Here is a 17370-nt window from a genome sequence, read left to right on the forward strand (position 1 = left end):
CGTGTTTGACACCGAAGACGCGGCCGCAGCTCACTGTTGTAGCCCCCCCTGCCTAAAATGAACTAGAATTCAGTCAGGGATCTGTGCACAAATGCAATGTTAATAGGTCATGCAGTCCTTCTCAGATGAGAAATGTTAAAGTGGGCAAAGTAAAGTTCCCACACATTACAACTTTGCACGTTGCGTATGAATGCCGAGTTAAGTTTCATCTGGCGTCAGGGTCCGATTGAATTTCATGCGATTACGGGAGAAACGTGGGGACCGGATGAAGTAGTAGCGGAGGTGGGGACCGGAAAGTTTGCCAGGCGCTCCATAAGTATCCAAATTTGCGTGAAACCTATTGACACCACAGGGTAGTGAGCAAAAAAGTATTTAAGACGCAATCCTCACTCCAAAATTTGAACTATTATAAGGTCCTGGGATGTCTCCATATCATCCGCTGAGTAGGCATTTCGGGTACCATTACAGTGCCATCTACTCCCCCCAAAATGATACGCGCCATGAGCAGCACTTGCGCTACTTTGCGCGTACATCTAGAAACACTTTTACCATTGATGGTGATGTACATGTTAAATCGGTTTTCGCTCCTTGTATTTTCCCTTGACACACACGCGACCAAGCCCGAGGGCGCAGAATTACTTGTGACCGGATTTGCAGTTTCCTATTCTGCTTGGGGAGCTTCAGCCCCCCCCCCCCGCCCCCCTCCTTCTCCAGCTGGGCTCATTCCCCTAATTAGAGAAGATCGGTCAAATCCGGAGGGAAACCCGCTCACTGACGTATTTTGACGGCAGGCTTCCTCATTTCTCATTGTTCAGGCCCCCCCCCCCCCCCCTTCCTTCTACTTAGTTTTTCATAATTACGCCCCCTGCTAGTGACTGAAGACCGGGCAAAAGTCTCGTACCATCCTACATGAGCGTAACTCTACAGTTCACTTGAACAATTGGGTCAAATTGGGTCGCATAGGCAGTAAATATTGTTTCGTTAGGTTTGGGCATAACCACAGGGCACAGCTCCTGTGCGCTCCCCAGCTGATCCGGACAAAAACAGATGATCGCTGCGCATGCGCAGAAGGTGGAAGTGCGGTATCATTTCTGACGCTGCTCGTGTGGAGTGGTGGAGGGTTAAGCTCAGTTTTCTTTATTTAGCCTTTTAGATGTCAGAAACACAGTCTTCTCTTCTCCTCAGAAAACAACTGGCTGGTAAGCGCATATTTTTATATCACATCGCGTTATGCTGCCTCTATTCGGGAACTATAAGGTCATGGTTTCTGCGTCGCTTTTGCCCATTTTGTGGCTGAGCAACAAAAGTTACGGGTAAATCACGCGTGCCGTTACCGGTAATATCAGAGAAAGTGATTGCACTGGATTAATCTCATCTTCACAAACACCCGAACTGTAAGGCCGTTTCCATGAGGAGGGCTGATCGGTGAAATGTCAGAATGGTCATCGGTTAACTGTGTTTGTCACTAATTGGGCTCTGAGCGTGGTATGTTCGCCACATGTATAATATGTTATATTCTATATGTTCCAAAAATGAATTAGAAGATGTAAAGATCATTATTTTTTGCAAGTAGTGCAGTCTTTGCAATTTTTGGAGGAAGGTGGGCATCCATCAATCATGCTTACATCAAGGGGAAGTGTTAATAGAGTGTAACAGAGGTGTTGCAATGCAGGGAGGTGAGGTTCTCGGCAGCCTAACATTACAGCCATGTCTGGTTGTAAATAATGCAGAAATGGGTTAAAAGAACTTGAAATACAAGCTGGATGTAATTGGCTTCATGTTCTGACAAGGAACACATCTAGCAGAAGATGCCAGGCACCTCTAACTTAATTAGGTGTCAAACAGATGTTCCTTTTTGGTATGTCATTCTGAACACAGAGTAGTTGGGGGAGGGTACTATACCCATTATGTAACCAGGTGGAGAAGGGGTGGCAACAATGATCCAAATGGATTCCATGGTTGATAGATAGCCCCATACATCATTGGAGTTTCAATGCAAGAGCCTTCATGGGCTTCCATGTAGGGAGCCAAGGTGTGCTGATCCATAATACTGGGACCCTGTTATGCTATATTTCTCTGTGTGCATGAACAGTTAAACTTTTATAGTTTTGCTTTATCTTATATATGGTGTCAAATGGCCTACCTGCTCATAAAAGAAGCATGCTAGTGTGGCTCTTGAGGCTTGCCTGGATATTGTGTTTGGATGACTTTATATTTTAGCATGTATTTGTTGTGCTTTATATTTTAATGTGGAATGTATGAAAAAGCAGAAAAAATCAATCTGCACAAAAGAAAATGGTGAGATATCAAACCTAAAGGTACTAGTCTGCATATTTTCTTAGAACTGAGCTGTAGCTACATATCCCTCAAAACATTTTGATTTAGTTTCAATTTCTGGATAGCTTGTATAGCATCAAGCTAGAAGATGATAATTATATGATAAGTAGGTGATTATGGCTTTGTACCTAACATTCATCTTGGATGGGTTCTTTGAGGTTGGCTTCACATATTTGTATAGCTTTTGTTGTAGTAAACCAACATGTATGATTATTTGGGTTTGTCCTTCTTTGACACTTGTGTTGTTGACTTGTTGACTCAGCTGTCTGTACCATGTGAACTGATGCATTCACCTTGGTAGAAATGTGCTATTAGTAAATTATCAGTATGTGTTATTGATGTGCTGCATGGACTGATCAAACAAAATACCTATATTATAGGATGTGCCCTGCAGTCCAATTGGCTTACCTTGTTGTCTCTGAAAAGCAGTGCTCACTTAATCCCAAAAATCCCCAACCAGTCACACTATGTGTGACAATGCTACTGTCTGCCAACAGAGCAAGTCGAGCACTTGTCATCACTATCAGTAGTTTAGAAAATGAAGAGGTTTGCATGGTTGCATGCATTTCTCAGTGGTGGTTGTTGGTGTTAATATATTCAGACAACTGTGGGATGTCATGTATTGATTGGTATCCCTGTGTGATTGTTTTAAACCTTTCCTGAACTATGATATTACTTTTATTATTATCACAGCTACATGGTATCACCAAAGGAAGACATTACCACCTCTCCTTGACACTTTGTCCTGTCCCATTGTCAACAATAATCCTATTGTTTGAGCAGGGTGACCATCAAAATCATTGGTTGGACATCCAAGCACCAGGAGCTCTCCTTGAGTATATAATCCTAGCAACACCCATGGCAGCATTGCACTGAGTCTCATCTTATGGAATGTGCTGTTTTCCTGGTAATTTCTTCCTTGTGATAAATTTTTTGATAGTAGTGAATAGGGTTGTCACTCTAGAACTAAAGAACAATCCTGTCGCTATGTGCTCATCAGGCCCAGTTGATAGTGGTGGCATTCCTCAGATGTAAAGCATCAGTGATGCACATGCCAGTGCTGAATCCATACTCCTGTTGTGGACATTGCTTTGCTTCCTGATAGTTAAATGTGTTTTTAATGAAATCCCATGATGATGAAACATGCTCCTGATTTCAGAACTGAACAAGAACCCTGTTGATGGGTTCTCAGCAGGCCTAATTGATGACAATGACATCTTCAAGTGGGAAGTTCTCATCATAGGGCCTCCAGACACGCTCTTGTAAGTAATTCTGTGTCCATCATTCAGCTGCAAATTGCCTTTTATAATAGTCCATATTCGTTTTCTAGGCACAGAAGGTTTTGTCAGAACTGCCTGAACTTGTCTTAGAATATGCCACAGATCTGCTTGATGGGAACTAATTGCATTCATGCCGTGGATGAGATAAGTGCTTCTTCCAGCGAGGGTGGCTTCTTCAAGGCTCACCTTTACTTCCCGAAGGAATATCCCCATCGGCCTCCAAAGATGAAGTTCATCACTGAGGTGTGGCATCCTAACAGTGAGTATCATGTACCTGTTTTTGTTGTGATGTAATCAATTTAGTGTAGCATAAATGGTGTTGTCGGTTATGGTCGGCGATGTCACGGACATCGACAATTACAATCCTCTGTTCCTCAGAGACTCCGCAGCTCTGCTCGGTCAGCTACAAGACGTGGCCCAGTTTTTTCCTTCCGAAATGTGCTCACTACTGACAGACTGGCATAAACTGCCTATCGCAGCATTAGGTGTTGATACGATGACTCGACCGCTCATACTGAAAATAATGCCGAATCCGTCATCAGTGGTACTGTAAACCCATTTTTCGGAAGATTTTGAACTTTTTCCGTATTGTGAGGAAATGCCCGTCATGGCTATAGGAACGTTTTTAAAGCGGTTGGGTGGACCTAATTTTTTCATGACATATGCTGGCACACATCACCGTCGGTGTTAAGAAATGGGGAGGCCTGGGCACGGATGTTTTCTTCCTGTGTCTGAGCATGCAGTCATACAACACACCAGTTCAACGCAACAAAGACCTGCACCCAACCATCCAGTTACATGATTTCACTCTTCTACTCGTACAAGACTCCCCAGCTCGTATTCCGTTACCCTGCGTGCCCAAGCTTACCCCACCCACCCCCACCTCACCCGCCCCGCGCCTCCTGACCACCACTCTGCGGCCAACAGTCGAGAAGAACGGTGACGTGTGCATCTCGATCCTGCACGAGCCCGGCGACGACACCTACGGCTACGAGAAGGCGTCGGAGCGATGGCTGCCCGTGCATACGGTGGAGACGATTCTCATCTCGGTGATCTCCATGCTGGCCGACCCCAACGACGAAAGCCCGGCCAACGTGGATGCCGCCGTGAGTGTCGCCGTCCCGTGACCTGCGGTCGAGCGCGGTTGCGGCTGAGGTCAGGTGGAGGATGTGCCGGGAAGTCCTCGCGCGTTGACCAGCGTCCAGCGCGAGCACACTTCAGCTCGTCCGCGGCTAACAAGGCGGCGTGCGGTGTGATTGTGAGGTGATGTTTTCCTACGGGTTTTTTGACAGAACTTCATGCCGCACTTCTGGTTGACGCATTTCTTTGGATACAAAATGTCATATCGCATGCTTTGACGTTTTCCGTTTGCACTCAAATTTGCCTACGCACAAGTTTGCGTGCGAATAGATCTTCGTACATAAATTTGGAACGCGCATTACGAACCGCCGCATATGGACGTGGTCGTATAACTCCATAAACGTGCTTCTGGTTTCTCTTGCGCACGATTTATCGCATCCTGTTTCATCTTACAGGCATTCGTGCGTGTCACTTTCCCCGTATATGCCATGCGCATAGCAGTTTTGCGTATTCGCAGCCTTTCGATCCATTTTCTGCGCAACGCATTTCATCGTGGCAGTCTTAGGCTTCACTTCGTAGGTAGTCTGAATTGTTTAAAAAGTCGACCAAGTTATTGAGTCATAGTAGAATTGATTCCTCACATTTACGCACCTGGGGCGGAGTTGGAGGTGACTCCGCAAAGTCGTCAGTGAGCCGACTCAACTAGAGGCAAACGCCAGCGCAGTCCGCACCAACGCACGACTTGTAGTGTGGTGCGTGAATGTATTTCAAACCTTAACCGTAGTATTCCAAACCTTAAGCGTAGTATTTCAAACCTTACCCGTAGTATTTCAAACCTTACCCGCACTATTTCAGACATTGTTCGTAGTGTTCCAAACCTTAAGCGTGATGTTTCAAACTTTACCCGCAGTATTTCAAACCTTACCCGTACTATTTCAGACCTTATCCGTAGTATTTCAAACCTTACCCGTAGTGCCCCGATCAACTCTTCCGATCTCAGCCGGGCGCTTAGCTAGCGACATCAGCCAAAAGTCCACGGAAGTCTAGTGCATATCAACGTAGACCCCAAATGTTCTGTCCGAAGTGCAGACATGGCCGTGAGAAGAAGCACATAACGGAACATCCGCCGCGAGTCACCCGCCGCATCTACGGTGCGAAAACTGTATGCTTACATGGAGCGCCACCGAGACACGAAATAGGTTCCGTCAAATAATAATAGTGCAGAAACTGGAAGCACTGCAAAATGTTTGCGAGGTGTCATGCGCAAACCGAGCCGCCGACCTCAGCACTTTTGACTGCACCAGATTCCCCCACTCATCACGTTTCCACGCGCCAAATTTGACACTAAAATCTCCCCTCGTTGGCTATCCGCAGTCCGCGCGCGCACGAGCCTCAGACGGAGGCCGCGCCTGACGGCCACGTAAGGGGGTCGCCGGACGGCTCGCGAGTCACGTGTCAGGTTCGCGCCGGCGGGCGGACCCCCGTAATCGTTCATTTGACGTGCGCCCGTGGTAGTCCATTCCCTGCTGATCTCCGGATCGCGACGCTCAGCACGTGCCGCGGAGGTCAGAGCTCATACGTAGCGCCGGGTGTGGGGGTGACCATGAAGTTATTGCGTAAGATATGCCGCGAATGGCGCTAGGCACGTTATGACTAACATAGCATGGTTTGTGAAAGGGGACTTTGGCCCAACATGAGTGATTTGAAGGTGTGAGGCTTGGGTTTTTATTCTTGCGAGCCTCGTGAAATGTGGGTGATTCACTAAACGTCTGAACGTTTTAGTTGTCATGCTTTCAGTTGTCCTGGGCACAATAGTTCTTTATGGTAGCTCCACGAACATTTGCTAGGCAAGACAAGTTGTATTTATTACTACGTGCCCGCATGATATGCTCACAATGTTCAACTGCCTGAGCGAATCACTTGTATTGCTGTAGACAAACCTTGATGTATTATTTGATCTATAATAGGACTTAGTACGATGCCTAATTGGAATAACTTATACAACCTTCAATAACAATTGTTTGCCGAGGCAAGGCTGGCCAAGCCAGTGTTCTCGCTCATACAGCGCCTTAAGTCTATGAGGTCTGACCCCCAGTCCTCACAACGCCCGATTCACCACGTGCTCGAACTCCGAACTATCCTGCTTGTGAAGTCACACTTTGCCGGCCTTGAGTGTATGATAAGGTCTGGCCTCCAGTCCTCACGACGCCGGACTCACCACGTGCTCGAACTCCGAACTATCCTGCTTGTGAAGTCACCTCTGTCGGTCTCTGTGCAGGGTGTGCGTGATCCTGACGGTGCGTCCAGTCCAGGCGCCCTGAAGCTGCAATCCCACCGCCACCACCAGTAGTCCCATCTGACAGCTGATTCCATGGAGACAGCTTTTGGTCACTGACAGGGTATTGACAGCTTGCAACGTGGATGCCTCGATGCCATTGGCGTAGACTGGATGCCTCCGAAAGCCCTTCGATAGCTGCTGGCGCGGGTACGGCCGCTCCGATCAGCTGTGTTCTACTGCTCGATGCCGGTGGGCGTCTCGCCGGTGACCGCTGACCCGGTCACGCCATGCGGCGGCCGGCTGCGGTGCTACATGTAGTGTGAGCGCGCGGCCGTGAGGGGCAGGCTGCGGATGTAGTCGGGGTCTTCGGTATGGCGGTCGGTGCGGTCGGAGCAGCTGTTCAGCCGGCGCTGCATGCTGCCGAGCCGCAGCGACAACTCGGCCACCGTCGACAGGATGGCATTCATCTTCTGGCCGAGAGCCTCGGCCGTGCGCCGCGGCTGGATGACCTCCTGGCGCCAGCGCAGGCGTCGCCGCTCCGCCCGGCCCATCCGCGTCTTGTCGGCGTTGGGCCGGCCCGCAGCCGACTCCGGCCCCGCCCGGCCGGCGGTCCTCGCCGTCTCCACATCGGGCGGCGTCCCGTCACACGACGGTCGACGCTGCCGGGGGGACAGGGCGGTGCCGCCGGCCGTCAGGCCCATCACGTGCAGCTCGTCCTCAGTGGCCGAGTGCGGCCGGCTCACCTCGGCCAGCAGGTTGTCCAGCAGGCTCTCGTCGCCGCGCTGGTGCTCGTCGCCGACCGCCGCCCGCCGGCGCAGCAGGCGCAGCAGATTACGCTGCATCCAGCCGCGCGTCTCCAGCGGGCTGGCCAGCAGGCAGCCGCTGGCGCCGCGCCGGTACAGCGCACGCCGCTCGCAGCGCCGGTTCGGTCGGAAGCCGGCCTGGTGCGAGCCGTCGGCCGCCGCCGGCGGCGCGCTGCTGTCGGCGCGGTCGGGCTGCACGCGGAGCAGCGGCAGCAGGGCGGCGCGCTCCTGGAGACGCCGCAGCAGGCGCGTCGGCAGCAGCGCTGTGAGCGCCTCCGAGTGCAGCACCGACTCCACCTGCAGGATCTGCACGGCCGTGTGGCGCAGTCGCATTACGCCCGCCTCGCAGAAGAGCGCCTGCGTGTCGGCTGCCGTTAGGCCGATCAGCAGGTTGATGGCGATGATGCTCATGCCAACGATGAAGAGTAAGAGCAGCAGGTGCGAGGTGCCGGCGAACGCCGCCGCCGGGAAGAGCACGTCATAGTCGTACTCGCCCATCATCATGAAATAGGCTGTGAGCAGCGACACAGGAACGCCGCGGAAGGCCACGCTGCTCTGGAACAGCACGTGGAAGCTGAGCGCGAAGGCGAGCAGCAGCGGCAGAAACAGCAGCATCAGCAGCGCCAGCTTGCGCGCCACCCGCGCGAACATGTAGACGTAGATGCCGATGGTGGGGAAGCGGCCCAGCATCAGCAGCAGCTCCACCCAGGCGATGAGCAGCACCCAGGCGGCCACATGCGTCACCCAGACGCCCGTGCTGCCCTGGCCTACCAGCAGGGCCGATGTAAGCAGCAGAATCGCCGCCTCCATCCAGTTTTCAAAGCTGCGCACGAAGAGCGTCCGGTCGAAGGCGAGCTGGAACGCCTCGCGGAAGGCCATCACGGCCGCCAGGGGCGCGACGACGCCGGCGAGCGCGTCCGCCTCGGTGCCGCCCGGCCGCCGCAGCCGCGCCCAGCAGTACGCCGTCAGCAGCGCGGTCAGGCACGCGTACAGCGCGAAGTTGGCGTAGAAGAAGTGGCGTACGCGCCGCCACTTGGCGTGCAGGAACGTCTCGACCGCCGGATGCTTGAGGAGCTCGTCCTGGCCGCTGGCGACGATGCCGCCAAGCAGGTCGGCCTCCGGAGCCAGCGGTGGCCGTCGCTCGCGGCAGAACGGCGCGTAGTCGATGTACACCTCCAGCTGCGAGCTGTCGAACGGCTCCCCGTTCGTGGTGACGCAGTGATCGAGCGCGGCCGGCACGGCGGCCGGTGCCTGTCGCAGCAGCGCCAGCAGCGCCGTCTCGTCGGCCGGCGGCCCGGCCGCCAGCAGCGCCAGCGCCGTCTCCGCTGAGCCGGCCAGGCGCAGCGGTGTCAGACCGGCGTCGTTGGCGCGCCGCGCCGCCGCCGGCGCCAGCCGCAGCGCCAGCAGCGTCGCCGGCACGCTGCCGGCGCGCACGGCCGCGTGCAGCGGCGTGTCGCCGGCGGCGTCGGTGCGCCCGCAATCGGCGCCGAGCTCCGCCAGCGCCGCCAGCGCCGGCGCGTTGCCGGCGGCCGCCGCCAGCTGCGCTGCCGTGCGGCCGGTGGCGTCGGCGTGCTCCAGCGACGCGCCGGCCGCCGCCAGCAGCCGCGCCAGCCGGCCCGTCAGCGCCGCCGGCAGCCGGCTGGCGGCCAGTGCGTGCAGCGCCGTGCAGCCGCGGCTGTCGGCGCGCGCGGCGTCAGCGCCGCGCGCCAGCAGCAGCGCGGCCAGCGCCACGTCTCCGGCCGACACGAGCGCGTGCAGCTGCAGGTTGGGCCGGTAGAGAGTGTGTGCGCGCCGGCCGCGCCGCCCGGCGGGCAGCGGCACGGCCATCACAGCCGCGTTGGGGTCGGCGCCGAGCGCGATGGCGCGCCTGGCCAGCCGCCGGTCGCCGGTCATGCAGGCGCGGAAGAGCCGCTCCTGCGGGCTCAGCGCGCGCCCGTCGGCCGCGTCCTCGCCGACACTTTCCAGCTTGTCCGGGTCGTTGTCGTTCTCGTCGCACGGCACGCCGGCGGTGGCCGTCTCTTGGAGCGAACGGAGCCGCTGTCGGACGTGGGCGGCTGTCGGCGACGGTAGCGAGGCGTGCGCGGCGCGGCCCGGAACGTCGGCCAGGCGCGGCAGCAGCGGCTGCAGCGGTATCGCGCACGTGTCGTCATCGGTGGCCAGCCGGACGGCGATTCGCCGGTGCGGTGACGTCATGGGAGCTGAAACGGCGAGCGTGGCGGATGTCAGGGGGTCCGTGGCCCTGCGTTGTTGCGACGATGCGCGGTCGATCGCTGTTGACGGCCAACGCCCAGTTTTGATAAGGCGGACGGGTATATACTGTGCTTCCGCTGTGGTGCGGAAGCTATCATCGCCGCCCGATACTGGCTCTACCGGCCTCGACGGCACTCGTTTGCTGTCGACATTACTAGCCCGTTTACTCGTTACATTACTCATTTGCTGTCGACGTAACTAGCCCGTCGTCGTCGTCTGCCGAATGCCTTTGTCGAAGCAAGGAAGGATTTCATTACAGTTTTCACCTTTCCTCAGCATCGCGTAAGCTGTTAAGTGCAGTTGCGGGGAACCTTATGCATATAGATGGGGCGGTATTAATAGCCTTATTCCTCGTAGAATAAACGGGAGTATGGAGAGGTGGTGTGGTATTTGGGCTACATGTCTTTATCAAAACGAATATCCCAACGTCATGCTGACGTTTTACCTCAGGATTTCACACCTGTCGGGACAAAAACCACCCGGTTTGCGCCTGATTTTGCATCGAGCTTGGCTTGCCGCTCGCCTGTCCCATGTGTTGACACTATGCTGTGCTGCTTTGTCAGGTATCACTGACGCTGTGCTGATTTGATTACGTATCGGCTTTCATGGTCTCCGCTCTGCCCTGTACGGCGGATCAGCCTTGATGGGCTCTGTTTTGTCCCAGAAACGCTAATTCTAAAGACGAGCCGGAAAAGAACGACCAGCGTCGGTAGCGACATGCCAGTCACGATACCTCTGGGCGAGTGCCATAAGAATGACCTCAAAAGCAAACATTTGAGCGTCCTCATGACAGCTTGTCTCTGGACGGACCGCTTCTTTGCCAGTAGCAGGAGCGCTAGCGGGCCTCGCTGGAGGTGCCCTCACCTGAGTGTGTAGCGGGGCGCGGTCTGTCCTCGGTGCGGTGTCCGGACGACACGAGCTGGGCCGGGTCCGTGAGCGCGGCCTGGGTCAGCGCGTTCCTCACGCTCGCGTGGCGCGACAGGTCCCTCGCGCGAACCTCCGCGTGCTCGGCGCGTGCGTGGCGCGTCTGCCTGGCGGCGGGCACCTCCTCGTTCTCGCTGCTCCCGTCCGCTTCTGCCACCCGGTGGGCGCTGCCGGGTGCCCCTGATTCACGTGCGCCGCCGTGATACAGCGATAGCTGCGATAACGGCTCGACAACGGGGCTGTGTCGTCAGACGACTGGCACCCGACAACGGCGGAGGGGGGGGGGGGGGGGTCTGGGTACACGGGCCAGGCCTTGGCTGGCTGACCTGGCGCGCAAGCTGCGCCCGGGCCAGCTTGGTGCTTAACTGGGGCAAGGTGGTATGAATCGGTGCGCGGGGTGGGACTTGACGCACCGCAGAGGTGAAGACAGATTAAGCTGACTGGGGATGTAGGCACATCGCAGAAGTGAAGACAGAATAAGCTGACTGGAATGCAAATGGCACCCAAATACGTGGTAGATGGCTGCCCTGACCGGCCGGTTTGCTCACTGTTCATGGGTGATTACGTCCGCTCCACAGTCCACAGCTTTTCCTGTAAAGTTGCAACGAGTCGTTCCTTGGCATGGGCGCGTGTAGTGTGATATGCCATTGCAGAGTAAATACAATCAATATTTTCTGACTGGGAAGGGATTTATCAGCTTCGACTTGACTGACTTCCGCACGTTTATGTGCTCAAAGCCGCTGGTACCTTTGGGGAATGCTGAACGTTCCTGGCTTTCTCCGTGGCTCTGTAATGTCAGCTTTGCGGTAAGCAGTGACCGAACGGGGGACTTTAAATGCTGTTATCGGCAGCGCTGAAACCGCTCCCGTGTAAACAATGCAATCACATCATATGCCAGTGGGAAGATGACGCAACCCACACGTATCCCGCTCCGTTTCTTAGAGCTGTTGGATGCGTCCGTTGTTCGCGTCTCAGGAAACCCATGACGTACACATAGTGTAACAGGCGTTCCCAACCGAGGAGGAAGGGCATTCCCCGAGGGGACATAAGAGGGTGAAGGGGTGAATTGTGATGTAATCAGACATGTAGTGAAGAAGGACAACCGTCCAGGCAACGCCAACAGCAAGGTGCTCGCTTAAGGGCGAAGCTGCCACATGCACCGTTATTCACTACGTGCACGGAACCGAAAATATCGGCCACGGTAGCAAAACCAAAACAAAAAGCAACATCAAAAACAAAAACGGACGCCGTTTCTACTCACGTAGTGTTTGCACATGGGTGCGACGCCGATAACTCAATGATACGATTGGTTTGTGCTGCTCGGGTACGATCGCTGTGTAGAACATCTCTGTGGACCTATCGGCCCTGTGTATGGAACTGAGGACAGACGTTGCTCAGGTCAATTGTGTTGCTGGTTCGGTAGGAGACACATTTCAGTCGTTCCTCAGGGCAGATCGACGGACGCAAAGGTTGAGAAGCATAGGCGTAACAGTGTGGGTGTGAGTTGCACTGAGTGTTTTCGAAGGGTGTTGTCATTTGGTGAAGAAATTGGATATTGGCTGCGAAACATGCTCATATGTAAGCTGTTTAGCCGCATCCCGCATGTGGTTTCATTCTGATGTTTGACAAAGGAACACACAAAACAGCATTCAAACTATGCCTGAGATTGTTGCATGTTGACAAGAGGCATTTGTGTACTGTTATGACAACGTGGTTTGTTTTCCTACGCTGGAGTAAGTAAATTGTGTTCCTCAGCGATGCTGAACTTGCATGCGTCGCTAATCCAGTATTTGCCTCCCCCCCCCCCCCCTGTAATCTGCTTCAACTTTTCAACCAGGCGCCATCCTGTCGAGCATCATTTTTCGTGCTCAGCCCATCAGCGTCAAACAAAATGGCTGACGGTCGGGCCTGTTACAGAAAGAGTGGCGTGAAGACTTCCCTAACTTTAAGAGGAAGGTGGCCCGCTGCGTGAGGAGGAGTCAAGAAGAATGTTAGGCATTTCGTTACTTCCACTGGTACGGGTGAGAGATGTCGGTGCAGACGCATAGCTTTGACGATGTCTGTCTTCAGTTTTTGCGTTCTTTTTGGTGATGCCCTCATTCACATGTGTTGCTTTGCATCCAGAACAATGTGTTGAGTAGTGCCGTTGGCACTTACAGCAGTCTCGTTTAGACCGGTCAAAGACATCGCCACTTTATGCATAAAAACGTCACGTAAAATTCACAAATCGAAGGACATTGCCTCCAGGCAAACGTGTCAGCAATTCACCATTAGTGAAACATGTATTGTTTCCGACGTGCAATGTCTTATCATGTCTCATGTCACCGGTTTCAGACGTGTTTTGTGGGTCTCCCATGCCTATGTGGTTTGTATGTGCACAGCATTGCACGAGGCCAATCTCGTGGTATCGTCATGCCGCGTTGCTATTTATTTGTGAGTTGTATTGCAGGTCCCGCCCGGAACCGACGTTGAGCCTTCGTCGTATTAAATGGCGTCCAATAGACTGTTGATGATAATGCTCGATTCCGAAGGCACATTGTGACATATGGAGGCAGCACGCCCGGAGCCCCCGGTACACGGAGCCGCCGCCACCACGTCCGCTCTGCACCCGAGGACCACCCGTCGAGCGGCGCTGACGCCGCCGCGTGTTTCAGGGCCGTCGCCGCGGTCGGAGGGAGCGCTGTGATACGAGGAGGGCCGCCGGCGCGCGCTCAGCCGGCGGCGCCAGCCTCCTGGCCGCCGCCACCGGCGTCGGCCGCGCTCGCGCCCACGCCGCCGCCGCTGCCGCCCGTCCCTGCTTAGTTCAGGTCCCGCGCGGCCGGCGGCCGGCCGGACTCCTGCGGCGCGGCGCTGCGGCGTCCGCGCGCTGCTCGCAGCCGCGGGGCGCGTGCAAGAGCGCGGAGCTACCCGGCGGCGCGCGTGAGCCGGGCGGAGGTGCGAGGCAGACTGGTCGCCGAGTGGAGCACCTGGCGGCGCGCGCACGCACCCGTGGTTGTGGACTCGGCCGCCAGAGGGGAGCTGCACTGCCCGGGCGGAATTCGGTGTTTGTGGAGCCAAGCGGTCGCATGTTCTTACCTCAGTGTGGGTTTGTGTGTTTGTGCGTGCGTGTTTCGTGGCGTGCATATGCCTTTTGAGAAATCGCTGTTCATTTCTGCGTCAGTTGCGACATGTTTTAGGCTATCTCCCTGCATAACAAACAGCCTCGTGACTTTTGCATTTCTAACTCGTCCTAGGTCAAAGTGTTCTTCATTCAAAATCAGATCAGTGGATTTCTGTGAGGAAGTTCATGTTTGTGTTGTCACTTGTCGAAGGCCCGTCTGCATGGGTCGATGGGTATTTTATTTTTGGTGTGGATCAAATAAATCTTTTTCATTGCATTTCGTTTTGCTTTTATCTCCTTCCCTTCGATGCGATCACAAGACTTTCACGATCATGGTGGTTGCGCTTACAGTGGAATCGGTATCCACAGACAGCTCATTGGTATTCCCGTGTTCCATACTTCCACGGCTTTCTTCCGCGAACCCAGCGTAGCGTGCCTTACGGCCCCCACACATGTAGCATATGTGTGGGATACCCATATTCGCAGAGGCGTGGGATAGTGAAGAACATCTTGATTGGGCCATTCAGTCACTGCTCGAGCACGGTGGTGTTTGTAACTGTGCCAACGTCTGGGTGTTGCATGGGTCTGGCTTTAGCCGTTATTGTCGAACTGACGCCTGGGGGATGGCGACTCGTCCCCCCAGCAGAACTCCGCGCGCTAGAGCGGTGAGCGTGCCATGGTTCGAGGACAGAGCCTGCAATGGTCCAGCGCGTGGTCCTACACTGGTTCAGCCCAGGTCCCACACTGGTCCAAAACATGGCCCACACTGATACAGTGTATGGTCCTACACCGGTCCAGCGCATGGTTCTACACTGGTTCAGTCTAGACCCTAACCCTGTATTGGTCCGGGATATGGTCCTACATTGGTTCAGGATATAGTCCTACACTGGTCCAGCGCATGGTCCTGCACTGGTCCAGCCCAGGCTCTGTACTGGTCTAGGACATGGTCGTACACTGGTTCAGGACATCATGCTGCAGTGGTCCAGGACATGGCCCTACACTGGTCTAGAGCATGGTCCTACACTGGTCCAGAGCATGGTCCTACAATGGTCCGGAGCATGATCCTACAGTGGCCCAAGACGTGGTCCTACACTGGTCCAGAGCGCGGTCCTACACTGGTCCAGAGCATGGTCCTACACTGGCCCAGGACATGGCCCTGCACTGGCACAGCGTATGGTGCTGTGCTGGTCCAGGGCGCTCCTCATGCTAGTGGCCCCCACCAGGTGCAGTGCCAAGCCAGCGTTCGTCGCGGTGCCAGTGCGGGCGTCTCTACTAAGCCGGATCTCGCGGGTCCGTTGCGCGGGTACCGGCTGAGCCCGCGTTAAATCCGGTGGGGCGGTGTGGGTGTGTTCCCGTCCAGGAAGGGGTGAGGGAGGGATAAACGGTGTCTGGGACGGAAATGTAATACAGGATGGGCATGTTGACAGAACATGCACAAAGTTGGCGCCCCACGGCCAATGTCGTGGCCAAAGCCCGTTCCGACGAAATGGTAGAGGTCATGTCTACCCCGCCATCACTGAAGATCTCACCCAGATAAACGGTTGACGGCCATTTTGGGAACCAAAATATGCGATTCGCGCGCTAGCCCTGATGCCGGTTTGTTTCTAGCCAGCTTAAGTTCTGGCCATCTCCGCGGGATCGCCAGTTCAGTTCACACTTTCCCAGCATTTACGCCCGCTCTCAGTGCCAAAGCGTGCTCTGCCGTCCCACCGCCTCCCCACAGAGCGTGAGGCAAAACCAGCGACCACCTCAGTCAAAGGCAAACTCCCGCCCCGGCACCGCGGCGCGTCCGGCGGCCGGCGCGCTCCAGCACGTGCCGCGCACGTCCACGACGCTGGCGCTGGCCGCGGCACGGCACCCCGCGCGCTCCGTGCAGCAGCGCCGCTGCACGTGCAGCCGGCAGTGCGGCGGCGCGCTGCGGCCGGCGACGCTCATGCATGGGTGCGATACGATCGACGCCCCAAGGTCTCGGCTGCCGGCGCTGGCGCCGGGGCGGCCCGGCGGGGGCTGGCGCCGGCCCCGGCCCGGCGCCGGCGCGGGGGCGCGGCGTGCCGGTCCGGTCGGCGGCGTCTGCTCGCCTCAGGCGCGCCGCTCGGGTCGCGTCTCGGCACGTGCGTGGACGCGTCAGCTGGGAGCGCGGCGTGCCGGTCCGGTCGGCGACGCCTACTCGCCTCAGGCGCGCCCCGCGGGTCGCGTCTCAGCACGTGTGTGGACGCGCCAGCTGAGAGCCTGGGGCCTGAGGGGTGGAGCCCACGATTGGGGATGGTCACGACGGCAGCAGGTGCATCGGCTTGCGCGCGTGCGTCGGTGGTTACTGGTCATTCAAGCTCGTTGTGGGACCAGTACGGACAGATCCAGGTCACGTAAGCTTCACGCCGTGTCCTTTCTCCGCCATTGCCTCAACGTGTACGCACGCCCACGGCCAACGAGACCACATCCACCATTGAACGGCCGATACTTGACCGCGTGGAATGCCTGCGCGTTTCAACACGCCGCGTGAATGCCGGCCACGCATGCCGGAGTTTCGCAACGGCATTCCTCGGTTCTGCACGCTCCTTGTGAGCCGCTCCTGCTGCGGTCAGTACGCAGGCGTGTATACCCAAAGACCATTCTTGGGTGCATACGTCACGTGTCAGCCTGTCAAGAGTGCCGAGCCTCGCCTGCCTCGCGCGCTGCACGCGCACGCTCTGTTCCAGGCGGGGTGCTGTGTGAAGACGGCCCCGTACTATCCTGAAGCTGCCTTGTCCTCCGCCATCCGCTGTTATGTATTCAGTGTCGCGTTCGCCATGTTGTCTGGATGTGCGCTTTTTTGCATACGCGGCTCAGTTGCTGCCTCTGTCGCGCGAACGTGTCTGCTACATCTATCAGACAGACTCTGCCTGTGATATGTCGGCAGACGTCTAACCTCTCACCGAACTGTTTGGTGGACACTCACTTCTGTATGTAAGTTCCGTGGGCTGAAAGGCAGGAGTGAGGACAGTCGCCACACTTTTTTAAAAGACCAACATTAACCGCATGGCGATGCCTGGGAAGAATTTATGATCAAACCATATTGGTGTTGCCTCTCCCATTGCTTGTGACGGTTCCTACGCCCAGCCTGTGCCAGCGAGCGGACCTCCCCGGACAGGGGTCTGTCCGCGCTCCGTCCACCTGCGACTGCCCCTCCCCCCCCCCCCTCCGAGAGCGAGCCGTCGGGGGGACCGTCCGCCGGTGAGCCGGCCCCGCTGACCGTTGGTATTCCGGCTATCCGGACCGCGAGACACGGCGCTGGCCGGCGGACGGGAGGGCGGACTCCTGCCCGGCGCCGTGGCAACCAGC

This window comes from Pollicipes pollicipes, unplaced genomic scaffold (assembly GCF_011947565.3).
Source record: "Pollicipes pollicipes isolate AB1234 unplaced genomic scaffold, Ppol_2.1 Scaffold_4740;HRSCAF=5597_pilon_pilon_pilon, whole genome shotgun sequence".
NCBI classification, from domain to species: Eukaryota; Metazoa; Arthropoda; class Thecostraca; order Pollicipedomorpha; family Pollicipedidae; genus Pollicipes; species Pollicipes pollicipes.